This window comes from Boleophthalmus pectinirostris, unplaced genomic scaffold (assembly GCF_026225935.1).
Source record: "Boleophthalmus pectinirostris isolate CB_2022bp ecotype Guang Dong unplaced genomic scaffold, ASM2622593v1 HiC_scaffold_16, whole genome shotgun sequence".
NCBI classification, from domain to species: domain Eukaryota; kingdom Metazoa; phylum Chordata; class Actinopteri; order Gobiiformes; family Gobiidae; genus Boleophthalmus; species Boleophthalmus pectinirostris.
Window position 1 is genome coordinate 1,417,308 of NW_026571095.1, and position 16,186 is coordinate 1,433,493.

Below are 16,186 nucleotides of genomic sequence, written 5' to 3' on the forward strand. Positions count from 1 at the left end.
CGCAAAAGTGGCATCACGTCTTTACTTTTTATTACGCTTTTAAGTAAGTGTTATCAGGAGTAAATCTGCATGCATACAGTCACGCAAAAGTGTGTGGAATTGGATTGAGTATGCATGCCAGGCGGCTAGGTGATGATATGTGTGACGTAAACATGTACACGATGTGAGCAGATCTATCTTGAGCAGTGTAGATGGAAACACTACGGCGAAGTGTATTCAACTCTTCCAATCTGGAGGGTGGTTTCAGATTTTTGCGTTTTTAAGCCTCAAAAACGCCGTCACCTTCTAAACGAAAGGTACTTCCGATAAAATATTTTGTCGTTCTTATCCGCAAGCGTTCTCGTGTAAACAGTAGTGATGGTGAGATGAAGCCCCATGAAGCACTGAAGCGTTCTGTCCATTTGCTCGACGCTTGAGCCGATGCTTCAAGGTGCTTCATTTGCTCCACTGCGCCATCAAGTGGCCAAAAAAATGTATAACAGGCAGAGTGAAAATAGAACAATCAACATGATCGTCGTGGTTCTGATGGAAAGATTTATATTTAACAAATGTATGATTAACTATTTGAATGTTTGTGATACCAACATAAATTGTGAATTTATTAACATGGAGTCTGGATTCATGATATAATGGTCGGGTTAAAAGAAAAAGTAGACACTTCACCTGAACTTATAGAAATATATTAGACTACGGGAAACACTGTGTTATCAAATTTGTGTATTTAGTAATATTGTTTATTTAATGACGTCATTATTACTATATACCTTATTAGGAGATATCAGCTCAAAATGTTCCTAAAAGGGGAAAATATTCTTTTCTTGCTGGCTCCATCACAAAAAAAAAAAAGAATCTCAAATAGAATGTACCAAACTCACAATACCCCAAAACCACAAAATGTGAGGGGGAATCTGTTGCGTTTCTTTGGCCCTTATGTTTCGAATCGCGCGCCAAATCTGCAAACCACTTCCTGAACCGGTCACGTGGTACGGGCGGCTCGCGAGGCTTCGAAAGTCACCACATACGTCACCGATACAAGCCTCGATACACACTTCACCAAAGCCTTCCTGGATTACTCGGCCCACGCTTCAAAGCCTCGACAGGAGGGCACATCACTAGTAAACAGGCCCTTAGACAAGTCTCTCACAATGATAACTCGCTTGTGACAACAGCTTTTCAGTTTGTCTCCATTAACTCTTGTTGCTCCTGATAATTTGTTGTTAAATCCATTTTGCATTTTAAGTAATCCTGGTTTATTATTCTGTCTACATCTCAAAAGTTCAAAATGCTCAGTTCCACTTTGTGATGTTATGATGTGGCAGTTTTAACAGCTACCTATTACCTTTAGGAAACATTATAACAGATCAGAAAATAGCATAATATGGGCCTAAGGCATATTTAAAAGGTGTATTATGTAACTTTTCTGTTTTTGTTTCTAAGGATATGTCGTTGCTCTTCTTGAATGTTCCACAGTATGGCATTAAACAGCTCAACCTTACATTTATTCAATTGCAGATGGTTTTATAGCTCAGACACATACATTCTGACCTGTAACTTGGTCCTGTTTGGTCTCCATGAAGATAGAAAGGTCTAATGCCATACTGTGAAACATTCCAGACAAAGATATAACATCTCCACCAGAAAAGATACACAATGCACCTAAACCTTAACACTTTTCATTCCAAATGTATGTTACAATCTTGAGGAGGAGGAGATGCTTTCTGTTCTGCTCTCGTCTACTTTGTTTCTCAGACTTAACTCTATTCCCTTTCCAATATCAAGTTAAAGATTTTCAATAAGAATCGCCGGGAGCAACACGGTGCACTTCCAGCCTGGCATTCTGGGAAGTCTGTTTGTAACACACCGCACTGGATCAATGATGAAAATGTGAGGGGATCGAAACCTAGATTTATGCTAACGCTGCTGTAGTCGACTGTGAGGATAATTTGTAAGAAAAACTAGAAAATCTGGAGTAATTATAATATGAGAACCAACTCTCTATGCAACAACCAAGGCTGTTCCATTTTATTGTATTATATGACCGAGCCTGGAACAGTTTCTCCAGATAGGGCTGCCAAAAAAATCGAAAATCAAATACTGAAAACTAGAATCTAAACTGGATACTCATTTATGCAGGTGTAGATATTACCAGCATGTTAACTGCTCTACTTCCTGGTTCTTGGAGGATAAAAATGCTTTGTAATCAGACACACGCAGTACACAGTGATCTCATTTTGTTCATTTTCTCCATGGAGATGTTATTGCTTTGTCTGGAATATTTCACAGTAAACCTTTCTATCTTCATGGAGACCAAAACCAAGCAAGTTACAGGCCAGATCAGTGGAGAGGCGACCCCGCGCACAGTCGGAATGTCTGTTTTTCTAAGTATTTTTGAGCTATAAAACCACCTGTATTTGAATAAATGTAAAGCAGAACTGTTTAATGTCATACTGTGGAACATTTAACATCTTCACAAAGAAAAGCATTTGATGGACTTTACAGCAGAAAAGTTACACAATGCACCTTTAACTGTTGTCTTTACTACATGTTGTAATTCCATATATCTTGTTTCATATATTTGATGTCTTCCATGTGGATAAAATGTAGAAAGTACTATTGTACTTTAGTACTATCATACTATGGAACATTCCAAGCAGAGCAATGACATATCCATAGAAACAAGCAGTTGACGGACCCTCCAGAAAAGTTACACAATGCACCTTTAAAGGGCCCATATTACACCATTCTCTGATCTATGTTCTAATGTAGTTTCCTTATCACAAACAGACCTGGAGTTGTGTTTTGTTTCATTTACATGTTTAACACACAAACCCTGTAGATTTAGGATGAGTTCTTCTCTCAAACAGAAAACATTCAGGTGCTGTATTGCTCCACTGTGTTTTTAAACAGATTTCAGCACTTGAATTGTCAATCTCTATTGAAGTAAAGGTTAAAGGAGTTGTTAACTTGACTACTAGTAACTACTGCTTCATGACATCACAATGTGAAAGAGCACATTTTGAATAATGAAGGATTACTCAAACATGTGTGAACTCCAGGTCTGTTTTTGAAAAGGTAACCGAATTATAACATATCTTAAAGCTCACAAGAGTTAGTTTTGTGTAATATAGGATCTTTAAAACAGACTGACCGGTCTCATGGTGGACCCAGCAGCAGACGGACAAACAGGACCAGACGTGGTTCAAGGACACAGTGAGGTTTGAGTTTCAGAGGGAGAATCACAGCAACGTGTCAAGGACGAGAGCAGGTCTCACAGATTTGGGGCATTATTTCACTTTGTAAACTCCAGTCCTCATTTAACTTTACTTTTACTTCTGTGCATCCACTGGGGAGAAGAACTGCACGATTTTGAAAAGTCTAAATCTGCTTTTTCTGACAGGTATTTTGCAAAGAAGAACCATTATGCAAAACAGACTTTTCAGAGCTTTTAACCATGTTGTTTTCTGAGTTTATTTACCTTCTGAAGTTGTATTTAGTGATTCGTGCATGTTTGAGTAATCTTTATACATTGTTATGTAAGCACTTCGAGCTCCCATTTTATTTTTGCACAAACACGATTTGAAGATTTAAACAAATCCTGCATATTTAGGCAAAGAGAAAACACTTGTGATGTCATGTGATAATACAGGAAGTGCTCCACTGTGTTTTTAAACTCCATACACCTTCACTAGAGTCATTTTGATGAACTGTAAATCTCTGGAACAAAAGGTAAATTTTAGCCAGGCTGGGTCACCTAGTGCCTCCACTCATTTTCATTTCTCTCCAGCGACTAGGACAGGAATCGAAATACACTAGATGTTTCGCAAAAAACCCGGAAGTGCGAGTTCAGGCACCAGCCAATCAGCGAAGAGCCATACATTCAGTGTGGGCAACGATTCCCGAGATCGAGGATTTAAAGTCAGAATAAAGAGAATGTTTGGTGAATTTTATCAAGGGGAAAGACGTCATTGCCCTTCTTCCTTTGGGATTTGGGAAAACCTTAATATACCAGTTAGCCCTGTTAGTGGTGCATTACATACGTGACAACAAAATAGCAGTGATTGTTTTTTTAAAGATTGTATTTGACATACAATATTTTAAACTATTTATACTCATTACTATCTGTATTGCTGTTGACCTGGACCTGAGTGAAGTATTTTGTTTCTGTGAATTGTTTTTTATACTGACAAATAAATTGATTCTGAAGCTAGGTAAAGGTAGCCATTAACTTGAAAACTACCACTACATGACATCACAAGGAGGAACAGAGCATTTTGAGCTTTGGAGATGCAGACAGACTAATAATAAAAGGTTACTCAAACATGTGTGAATGAAACAACACAACACCAGGTCTGTTTTTGATGAGGGAACAACATTCTAACATGTCTTAAAGCTCACAGGAGTCAATTTAATGTAATATAGGACCTTCAAGTGCAATAAATTGTTCAGTCATACTGGTGCTGGATAGGTTTAAACTGACCTCTGTATGAACTATGAAAACAGCCTTGTACCCATTATCATTTAGTCGCAATGGATTTTCATCAATAGATTTCAGCCTACGAATGCAAGCGTTAAGTACAGTGAAGGTTGCCAGGTTCATCACATTTGAATAGAAATATGAGTTTAAATGGTCACAGTTATCAAAAGGCAAAGACTGCGGTTATTTAAGTAATAAAATGTTTCTATTCATTTCTATTCAGAACATTATTGTCCTAGTTTGACATTGCTTACATCTAATTTTAAAGAAGAAAATCACACTTACACATTTGAATCTCCTTGTTACCTTATATTGTTTTGAAAATACCATATTTACAATGTATTAAATGCGTAGTTTCAGTTTCGTTTTTGGCACTCTTGAGTCTTGTTTGTGGAGCTGTAGTGTGCAGTTTTGTATCATGTTTTGGTATATTTACGGAAAATTGTCATGTGGAAACATGAGTGAAACGTGAGTGAGGCTTGTGGACAGGGCTTTGCACAAAACTAAAGGTATAGCAAGGAATAACTGGAAGGTCAGTGAAGGGGTCAGGTATTCATGGTATTCTCATTTTACTTTTATAGGCACTATTTTGAGGACTTGGAGTTGTGTTTTGAGGACCACTCAAAAGATGTAATATTTACTCTTGAAATGTTGAATTGAATTGTTCATTTCTATGGCAACAGTTCCGTAGTTCAATTTCAAAATGATTCAAGGTGAAAAATCTTTTTTTCTTTTTTAACACAAACAGTACTTGCATTGAACAGTTTGAGAACCATAGTCAACTCTAGATATAATTCCATTTGTCCTGTAGTGCCATCATACTGTTCTGACCGCTGCTTTTATATACTTCAGAAGATATATATTTAGTTTAGAACTGTTAATTACTGTGATGGAAATGTATATTGTGGAAAGATTTCTCTCAGTCTGCCTTTGTGTAAATGAATGTGATTTCTGAGACCCAGAACAGTCATTAGCATGTGAAAAGGCTCAGCAGACACAATTGTCGTCACTCAGGAAGCCTTTTGTCGTCTTATCTGTCCTCAAATGTAAGTTAAGTTGATTAGCACCAGCCAAACAAGTGTCACTCTGCTTTGATATGTATGTACCTTGTATTTCTGTAGAAATACTCAGAGCTCAAATGCTCTGGGGCAGAGACTAGGAGAAGAAACTCGGGGCAAAATGTGAGACGGACATACTGCTGGTGAGGAGGTAGGTCTGTGGCCTACGCCCTGTCCATATCTGCTGTAACAAAAAGAATAAACCTTGGTCTGTATTCCAAACATGGGTTCATTAGTTTTACTTCAAAATCACTATTTTTTTCCACAACATTACTATGGCAACACTCCACTGTTCACATGACTTAACAGGTGAGAGGAATGAGCATTACATTTCAATATGTCGTCATTCAAGGTGAAGAATCAGGATTTTTTGAACACCAACGTTAAAGGTGCACTGTGCGACTTTTCTAGACGAGGGTCCATCACCACCTTGTTTCCATGGAAATATTATTACTTTGCCTGGAATGTTCCATGGTATGACTTTAAACATATCTAGCTAGCTTTTATTAATTACGGATGTTTCTATAGTTCAATAATACAAACATTCCTTTTGTAAATAGAAGAGACTCCACAGATCTGAACTGTAATGTGGCAGAGTGCTCTAACCTGCTTGTCTCCCTTCTGATAGGTAGGCTTTTCTATACTGTGGTTAAATTCTAGACAAAGCAATAACATTTCTATGGGCGAAATGCAGACAATCCACTAGAAAAGTTACGCAATGCACCTTTAAATACTTGCATTAAAAGGTTTGAGAACCATACAGACTCAAGTCTAAAAATAACCTCGCATTTGTCCTGTAGTACCATCTCGCTGTTCTGATCATTGTTTTACAGACCAACTGCTTTTATATAGTTCTAAAGATATATGTTTAGTTTAGAATTGATAATTACTATGACATCGGTCCATAGTTTACATGACTCAACCCGACGAATGAGAGCAATGAGCATCATGTTTCAATATGATGTCATCCAAAGTGAAAAATCAGGACATATTTCTCGAACGTCTAAATTACTTGCATTGAAAAGTTTGAGAAGCATCCAGACTCAACTCTAAAAATACCCCCCTATTTGCACTGTAGTACCGTCACACTGTTCTGATCACTGCTTCACGGACCATCTCCTTTTATACAGGGGTTTAAAGTGCGAGTGTCGTCATTGATTTGATTGGACATTCTCTGAGCTGAATGCCTCATCAGTCCAATCAGACTCATCACACGAGGCTCCAGCTGTGACCGGAGAGTTTAAAGGAGCTGTACCTGATTCTTACTGTCTTAAAGGGCCCGTATTACGCTATATTCTGATCTATGTTATAATGTTGTTTCCTCATCAAAAGAATACCTAGAGTTCAATTCTAAACTAAATATATCAGTCGGTTTCACTTCGTAGAAACCATCTGACCTCACACCATTAGGATTCGTTCGCTCAACAGTAGGCAGCTACTTTTTTCATTTAACCAATCGCTGCTATTTGGTTGTGATGTATGTAATGCTCCATTTACGGGGCTAACTGGTATATAAAGCTTTTCCCAAATCCTGTAGGAAGAAGGGCAATATTGTCTTTACCCCTGATAAAATTCACCAAACATCCTCTTTGTTCTTCTCTTTGCTTTAAATCCTCGATTTCGGGAATCGTTGCCAACCCAAATGTATGGCTATTCACTGATTGGCTGATGCCTGAACTCGTACGTCCGGAGTTTTTGCGAACCATCTTCTATTTTCCAGTTCCTGACCTCGTCACTGGAGAGAAATTAAATTGTGTGAAGGTACTAGGTGGCACCAGCCTGGTTAGGCGTCGGACCCTTCCTCCAGGAAAGTTGCACAGTGCACCTTTAACTCTTTGCCCTTTGGACGCCTACTTGGAACAACTCATACGTATATTTGTATGTATGGGTTGTAGTGGCCCCCACCTATCACAGCCTCTGTTTACATGTGAAAAACCGAGCCATTTGTAATGGTCGTCAAATCACGTCTTTAGTGATACAGCGGAGGTGTCAAAAGACATCATTAAGGAAACAAGGGAGAGTCGTCAAATGTCGTCTTCATGGGGGAAAGAGTTAATGTTGCTGTTCAAAAAATCCTGCTTCTTCACCCTGAATGACATCATATTGAAATGCAATACTCATTCCTCTCACCTACTGAGTCATGTAAACTATGGACCATTGCCATAATAATTCACAATTCTAAACTAAATATATATCTTCTGAACTATATAAAAGATCTGTAAATCAACAATCAACACAGTGCATCATTCACTCCACACTCGCTGGTGGTAAAATACTATTGTAGCCAGAGCTGCCCTGGGACAGACTAATGAAATGAGGCTGCCAATCTGCACCATCCCACCGTCCCACCACCAACACACATCACTTCCATTAGGGATGCACCGATCCGATACTGTTATCAGATATTATTGCAGATCCTGAAACATTTGCTAGATTGGATATTGGCTTCCAAATAACAGTTCAGCCGATGTCCTGGTTGTACGTACAAATAGATGCAATAAGACTTTACTGGTCATAATCAGCCCAGAAAGTCTCATAATCTTTGAACTTTTACTTTCCTTGTTCCGTAGTTACTCAAGAGATATATAACAGCTCCTTAACACATTTGGATCAGTTCTGTCTTTAGTTTTAAGTTTAGTTTTAAATCTACGATAGTTATTGCGATACTTTGAAGAGGCTAATATAATTGTAGATGGGACATGTTTCTGCTTTTAAAATAACTTGACAAGATTTTGGTGTGAATTATTTGTGTCATAATCCCAAGAATTCAAGTAAAAAACATATTTCTTCATATTGTCTGCACTGAAATGAATCATGGGATATGTAGTTCCCTATATTTATAAGATGCTCCTTCTATAAAACCATGCATTTAAGCAAAGAAACTTGTAATTCGATATATTGCAACAGCCCACGATATTATTGTGAGACTTTTGACGATACAATATCATGATATTTTGGTTATTGTCTCATCCCTAGTTTTAAGGAAATAAAATCAACAGCTACTTGGGACTGAAAAAGTTGGATCAGTGCATCTCTAACTATACTAAGCAATGTGGAAATGTGTGAAATGTCTTGCCTAAGAGCACAACAGTTTTTGTCACTGGCTCCCCACTGTGGCACCTTGTATTCCCAGTGGTCCCCCATCCAAGTACTGACCAGGACCGCCCCTGCTTAGCTTCTGAGAGCAGACTTTGACCTTCTGGTATGGCCACTGGTCTAAAGCTCCTCTGATGGCTACTAACCACTGCAGAAACTAGGGATGGGCATGATTAGTCAATTAATCAATAATTGATCATTAAGAATTTCATCGATTACGTTAATTTTAATCGACAAACGGAATGTAGGTTGCTGTGCGTAGCGTGACCAAACAGGGGTCCGTACATGTGTCTCTCTGCACTCAGAAGGAGCAAGACACAAACAGTCAGTCAGTCTGCAACGTAACGAAGCACAAATACGTATTTAACGATGACTTGTACAAGAAATTCCACGCTTTCCGTTGCGTTCGGGACAAGTGTGAGGCCATGTGCACAGTGTATAAAGCAGCACATATGTTTCGGTGTCCAGTGGAAAAAAGCTTTGCCAGGTGAGAGTAGCGCAATATCGATGACGAGTCCCCACCTCCCTCCCCCCGTACAGTGTCCTGGTTTTGACAAACGCAAATATGGTCACACTAACCTGTATTCCACTGAGTCATGTCTTTTAATCTGACAGAAGCTGAACGGCATCAGCGCACAAGAGCTGTAGTTTTATCTTCGCTGAGTTTATGCACATTAGCGATGCGGTTTTAAGTTTTGTTTCTGTGAGAGTTGAACAAAACTGAATTAAACACATTATAATGTCAAACGGATTGATGTGGCTCTAGAGTGGTTACGGTTTATATGTCGTAAAGTTGAATTTATTTATGCAGATTAGTAGTGCAGATAGTAATAATAATGATGATCATTTTAATATAAAAATGTTAATGATTAATCGATAATCGATCGTTAATTCTTCCGACAATCGATTAAGAAAATTTCATCGAATGCCCATCCCTAGTCAGAAACACAGGAAGAACATGCACACTCAACTCAGAGAGATCTAGAGTCTAACCCACAACCAGGAGAAGACAAGATAACCACACAACAACACATAAAACCGCCTGTTAAAATTGTTAGAAGAACCCTGTGTGCTTATCTCTGCTCCATGAAGTTAAAAATAGGATGAAAATACGCCACAGCGCAGTCACCAATTATTGAAACACTTCGTCTAGTCACTCTTATGCAACTCTGTTTTACACAGTCTGCCGAATATCTGATCTGCACCGTCAGATACTAAACCACTATTTACTGTCTTCATAAAAGGATAAACCCAGTCACAGAGACCCAGAACACACCTCGAAGTGCAAAGCTGGGGGAAAAAGGGTGAAAATATGTACAGAAATAACTGGTGAGGAATGAGCAGTGCCAAAAATGAAATCCAGAAGCTGCTCAGGCGATGAACAGCAGGAGAGAGGAATCAATAACGGCAGACAAAACAGGAAATCTCAACATTACACGCCACAACTGAGCACGCTCGGAGATGAATGAGACCTCACTATAAACCTGTATGTGAGGAGTCTGTACCTCTAGGACTGTAAACGCAAAGAGCAATGGAGAATAGAGCTGTGCATTAAACTAGGACTAAACAAGTACTAAACTAGAACTAAACCAGGACTAAAGCACTTCATATAAATATTTAGACAGGCTGATTTCACTATAAAAACCTGTATGTGAGGAGCCAGTACCTCCAGGACTAACCTGAAAGAGCAAAGGGGAATAGTGCTTTGCATTAAACTAGGATTAAACAAGTACTAAACTAGAACTAAACAAAGACTAAACCAGGACTAAAGCACATGTAAATATTTAGAGAGGCTGATTTCACTATAAAAACCTGTGTGAGGAGTCAGTAACTCCAGGACTGCAACTAGAGAAGAGCAATGGGGAATAGAGCTGTGTATTAAACTAAGACTAAACTAGGACTAAACAAGGACAAAAGCACTTTATATAAATATTTAGACGAGCTGACTTCACTATAAAAACCTGTAAGTGAAGAGCCAGTACCTCCAGGATTGTAACCTGAAAGGAGTAATGGGGAATAGCATTAAACTAGGACTAAACTAGGACTTAACCAGGGCTAAACCAGGTTTAATCCAGGACTAAACCAGGATTTAAGCACTTCTTATAACTACTTGGATTCACAATACAAACTTGTATGTGAGAATTCTGTACCACTAGGACTGTGTATTGAACTAACACTTAACCAGGACTAAACCAGCTTTGTCTGGAATGTACCACATTATGTATCAAACATACCAATACAGCATTTCTTTAGTTAGTTTATTTATTTATTATTATTATTTTTTAACAGCTGTCTTTGTTTTGGCTTGTTTGAGCAGTTCACTTTGAGCTCCGCCCAAACAACAATGCTGATCTGTGACTGGTCTGTACCACTGGTTAACGAGGCAAGCAATCAGTCACACAAGCGGGGGTCGCCTTTCTACAGATCTGACTTGTAACTTGAGTGGAGTGTGGATGTCCTCTCTGTGTTAGTGTAAAATAGGACATGATCACATTCTTACACGGCACTTTACATCAAGGAACCACTCACACATTCTCACACGAGGAATGTAACGGTATCCAAATCTCACAGTACGATATTATCATGATGTGCCTCTCACGATATGATCATTATTGCGATATTTTGGAGAGGTTAACAGAATTGTACATACGCTATTTTTTCCTTTTTAAATACCTTGACCAGTCTTCAGTGCCAATCATTACTGCCATATTCCAAAGAAATAAGATTTAAAGTGCTTAATAACAGTTTGTTTTTTTTACATAGTTGTGATGGACCACGATATTATTGTGAGCATTCTGACGATACGATATCACGCTATTTTGGTTATGGTTACATCCCTATCTCACACATTATTCATACACCAGCACACATATACACTGGGGGTGAGGGGAGTTAGGAGTCTTGTTCAAGGACACAACAACTGCATTTATCTGTTGGAATTGGAATCGCCCTGCCAACCTGAGGGTCAGCGGATCTTTCCACTCAACCAGTATTTATGTCAAGCGCAAGATTCGAACCGCCAACCCTGACATCAGTGGAAGGGTATTCTACCTATCAAAACTGCCAAAGGGAGAAGTATGAAATGAATAATAGAATCTGAATGATTTTTGAAACGCCTCTCTATCTAAATATTTCACATGTTACGCCTCATCTCTCGTTGCTGTGAAAGTTGAATGAGATCGAGAATGAGATGTAGCTTGTCCTGGAAAGACCGGCCATGTTTTTCCTTTTCAAACTTCCTCGTGTGTGTCCGTAGAAAATGGATTTACTGAAGATCGGGCACATATTTATCCAGCGCCCTCCACCCTTCTATAAACTTAGATGAGTTCTCACTTGGAGCTTGTGCCTCAGAACTGTTTTGTGTTGGGTACAGAGCAGAAGTCTTTTACACCAGTCTATAAATTCAATACAAGTTTATGTAAGAAGAACTATAAAAACAACTGAATAAAAACGCCAGAATTCACAAGCAGAAAGCATAAAACAAGACGTGAATAGAGAGGGACTAGGGACATGCACGCTATACACAAAAAAAATCAGGAGTCTAACCCACAACCTCTTTATAGTGAGAGGAAGAAACAGGCTAACCACTCTGTCTCAGCAACACAGGGGGAATAGACTGTACCCATAGCATTCAGTTCCAGTCAAATGAAGCTCACAGAGGCCGAGGGGTTATAGCGGCAAATTTGGAGCAGAGTCCCATATTTGGAATTACGAAGGTGAGTATCACAGCAACCAAAGAGCCAATCCGGAGCGAGGCTGTTGAAGGTAACATCCCTTTCGTCCACAAAGTTGGTTTGGCAAGAAGTGGGCGCTTAGTAATGCTGTCAATGAAAGCTGTTGCGAAGGCTAGTGGGAGTGACCTCTGGAAAAGAAGATCCCTGATTGGTCTGTTATTAATGTTCCTATCATATTCATATACAGTCGTCCCTTGCTGTATCGCGGATCACTTTTTATAGTCTCGCAGATTTTTTTTAAAGTGCAATTTTACTTGCTTTTTTTACAGCGTATGTAGGCGCATTGCGTTCCTCACCCTGCGTCCTGATTGGATAAGAGACTGCAGATCACTGTCAATCAATCTCCTTCATGCCGTATCTCCTGTACAGTACAGAACGCGTTCAGTTGCCAAATGTACATAAATATTGGATCTCTTGCAGTGTGATTCTGAAGTACTGTTTGTGAGTTTTCTCCCCGACAGTGTCGATGAAACACTCTGCACCGACAAAGGCTCCTGCGCTCACACCCAAAAGGCAGAAGATGAAACCATCACACAAAAAGTTGGACTTCTGGACACGCTGAAAAAAGGTAGTAGTTACCCGGCTGTGGCAGAGTCCTGCACTGGGTTGGGTACCCACGGGCAAACAGCTGCTGAAACGGAACTGAAAACTGAAACTTAACTTTCTAGAATTTTACGGGCGGGTAGGTGAGCAGGTAGTGATTACACAAGGGCGGGTCAGGACTAAACCAGGACTAAACCAGTCTAAATCAGGACTAATCTTGGAGTTAAGAGTGAGAATACCGAAGCAGAGTGTCCACAAAGAGCGATCAGGCGATGGCCGCGTTTACCTCCATGAGGTGCGAAGGTGAGCAGGTCCTTTCTCTTGCGGTCACCTCCGAGCCCATCCCGACAGTGTGTGCTGTTTCAGTTCTGGTTTAGTCCTGGTTTACTCCTGTTTTAGTCCTAGTTCAGTCCTGGTTTAGTCCTCCTGTTTCAGTCCTGGAACCAGTCCTAGGTTAGTCCTGGTTTAGTCTTGGTTCAGTCCATGGTCATAGGCAGTGCAAAAGTTTGATATAATCTCTGGTTAACGGGCCGGTGCGGTGCTCTATTGCGTGGGTGCGAGTCTCCAAAAACCCGTGCAGTACTCTGATCTAGGGCTCCATTACAGAATAAATGAATCTTTGGTTCGTTACATAAAGGACAAAAATAACAAAAGGACGACAGCAGCAATAAGTTTTAAGAAGGATGCAAAAAGGTTAACTGTAATGTGTGAGAAAAGTGTAAATAGTGTGTGGTTTTACAGCCTTAAAACAGATATAATAATTGTAAAATATAATGTTGACTGCGCGGATTTCACCTATCGCGGGTTATTTTTAGAATGTAATTTCAGCACTGGATTTGCCACCTGTGCTGAACAAATGGTAAAAAGTAGCCATTAACTTGAAAACTATCGCTTCATGACATGACATTTTGAGCATTGGAGATCTAGAGTCTAACCCACAACCTCCGTACTGAGAGGAAGAGACAGAACAACCACTCTGCCACTGTTTAAAATGCATTGATTTTCACCACAGTATTAGAGGATTACTTTTTGTATTCCCAATAAAACAAGTTTATAGTTGGCAGTAATAAAAAGAATAAAACATGAAATTGGAAATGCATGTTTTCGGGGACAGGTGCTTCCAAGATTAGAATAGGCCAAACATTGTTGACAGGAGCTATTGTTAAAAAGCACAAAGAAACACAAATCAAAATTAAAACTTAGAAACCCAACAAAAAAAATATCGCCCAATTAACAAAAATCATCTAAAAATCAGACACAAACACTACCAGTTGCCAACAACATACTTTACAACTACTATTACCAACACAGGTATTACTACTACAACTACTATTTCTTATACTTTACTTCAAAATATTACCAGCCACCAACAACATATTTTACAACTATGACCTACCTGGACCACTGAAAGATTACACAGATAAAAGGCAACAGGAAGTAATAAAGAAAGTATTGTGATTTAATGTTGAAAATGACATGTTTTTTGTTTGTTTTTTTTAATCATGGTCATAGTATCAGAATCGGTATAGAGTGTATTCCTTAGTATCGAAATAGACTTTGAAATTTTACACTACACTGTCCCACTATGACTACTCCAACTGCTACACCACCTACTACATGAAACTTTCAACATGTACAACTATTACAAACTACTACTACTATTAACTTTCTGCTACTCTCAATTCTGTTTTGTAATGGCATTTGATACATCAATATTTCATATATTTTATTTCAGAATCCTACAAACCGCCAACAGCACACTTAAGTACTATGAGATACTTCCACTGCCTTACTACTAATACTACAAGCATTACAGTACCCCTACTACAACTACTGCTACTTGTGACAGCTTTGAACTTCTACTATTCCTACAACTACAAATTATTTCCAATTTACACCTACAAATTATTTCCAATTTACACCTACTACTACAGCTACAAGTTATTTCCAATTTAATACTACAACTACAACATATTTTTTCCAATTTAGTACTACTACTTCAAGTTATTTTCAATGTACTATTACTACTTCAAATTATTTCCAATTTACTTTTACCACTACTACTATTATTTCCACTTTACTACTACTTCAAGTTAGTTCCAATTTACTTTTACTACTACTTCAAGTTAGTTCCAATTTACTTTTACTACTACTACAAAGTTAGTTCCAATTTACTTTTACTACTACTACAAGTTAGTTCCAATTTACTTTTACTACTACTCCTACTCTTACTGCTACTGCCATTACTTTTACTATTTTTCATCATACACATATAGTACTACTACCAACGTCTTAACTGTAGTAGGAAGTTGGTAGTAGTATCATTATTACATCATTGTTACATCAGTATTTGATACAAAAACAACAAGACAGATTAAATAACAAAGGTTGACAAATATTTGTCAAACATGGCGGTGCGCATCGGGGCTTGTTATTCAGTCTCTATGTAACTTTAGATCTGAGTCGATGCCTCAGACCAAAAGGGAAAGTCTGGTGACGTATTTCTAACAAACAGAAGGGACACGTAATGGATATTTACTGTTTATGCAAGTTACATTCAAGGTCCGATATCAGGCATTATTCAAGCACTGAAAACACTTTGTTCCACCTTGTGATGTCATGTGGTAAATTCAGGAAGTGCACCACTGTGTTTTTAAACTCCACACACCTTCGCTAGAATCATTTAGATCATTTCAGCCCTGGAATTATCTCTACTCAGTCTCTACTGAACTAAACAACCACTTCATGACATCACACGGTGGAGCAGAGAATTTTCTTACGTTTATGGCTATACTGTGGAACATTCTAGGCACATCACCATGGAGATAAGCAGAAGACGGACCCTTACACAGTGCACCTTTAAACTATTAAAACACAACTCCAGTTTTCTTAAGAAAACAATATTCTAATGCGACTAACTGCTCAGAAAATCAGTTCTATAAGTTATCTAAAGCTACAAAACACGATCCATGGAGAGGTTTCTATATCAAGAGTGAGAAGAAAACATGTATTTTTGAGATCAGGATGAAAAGGAGAGGTCTGATATGAGGTTGTCAAAACAGAGCATTCAGAAAAGTAATAAAACTATTTCTGGTGGAGTTTCTATCGTGTTGTCACAGCAAACATCTAATCAGCAAACTCAAAATACCCCTGCAACTGTCTCAAAGAGAAACTTATCCAGAAATACAGCTTTAATATTTTACTATACGACTCTAATGGAATTTTGATCAGGCGTCCTTTTTCTAACATTTAATGCAGACCTATTATGCAGGATGGATAGA

General features: G+C 38.6%; 1 protein-coding gene across 1 annotated transcript in view; it reads right to left on the bottom strand.

The window, feature by feature from the left end:
- lig1 (ligase I, DNA, ATP-dependent) overlaps positions 1–16,186 on the bottom strand; it is a 151,028-nt gene that overhangs the window by 22,009 nt on the left and 112,833 nt on the right. The window lies entirely within an intron of this gene.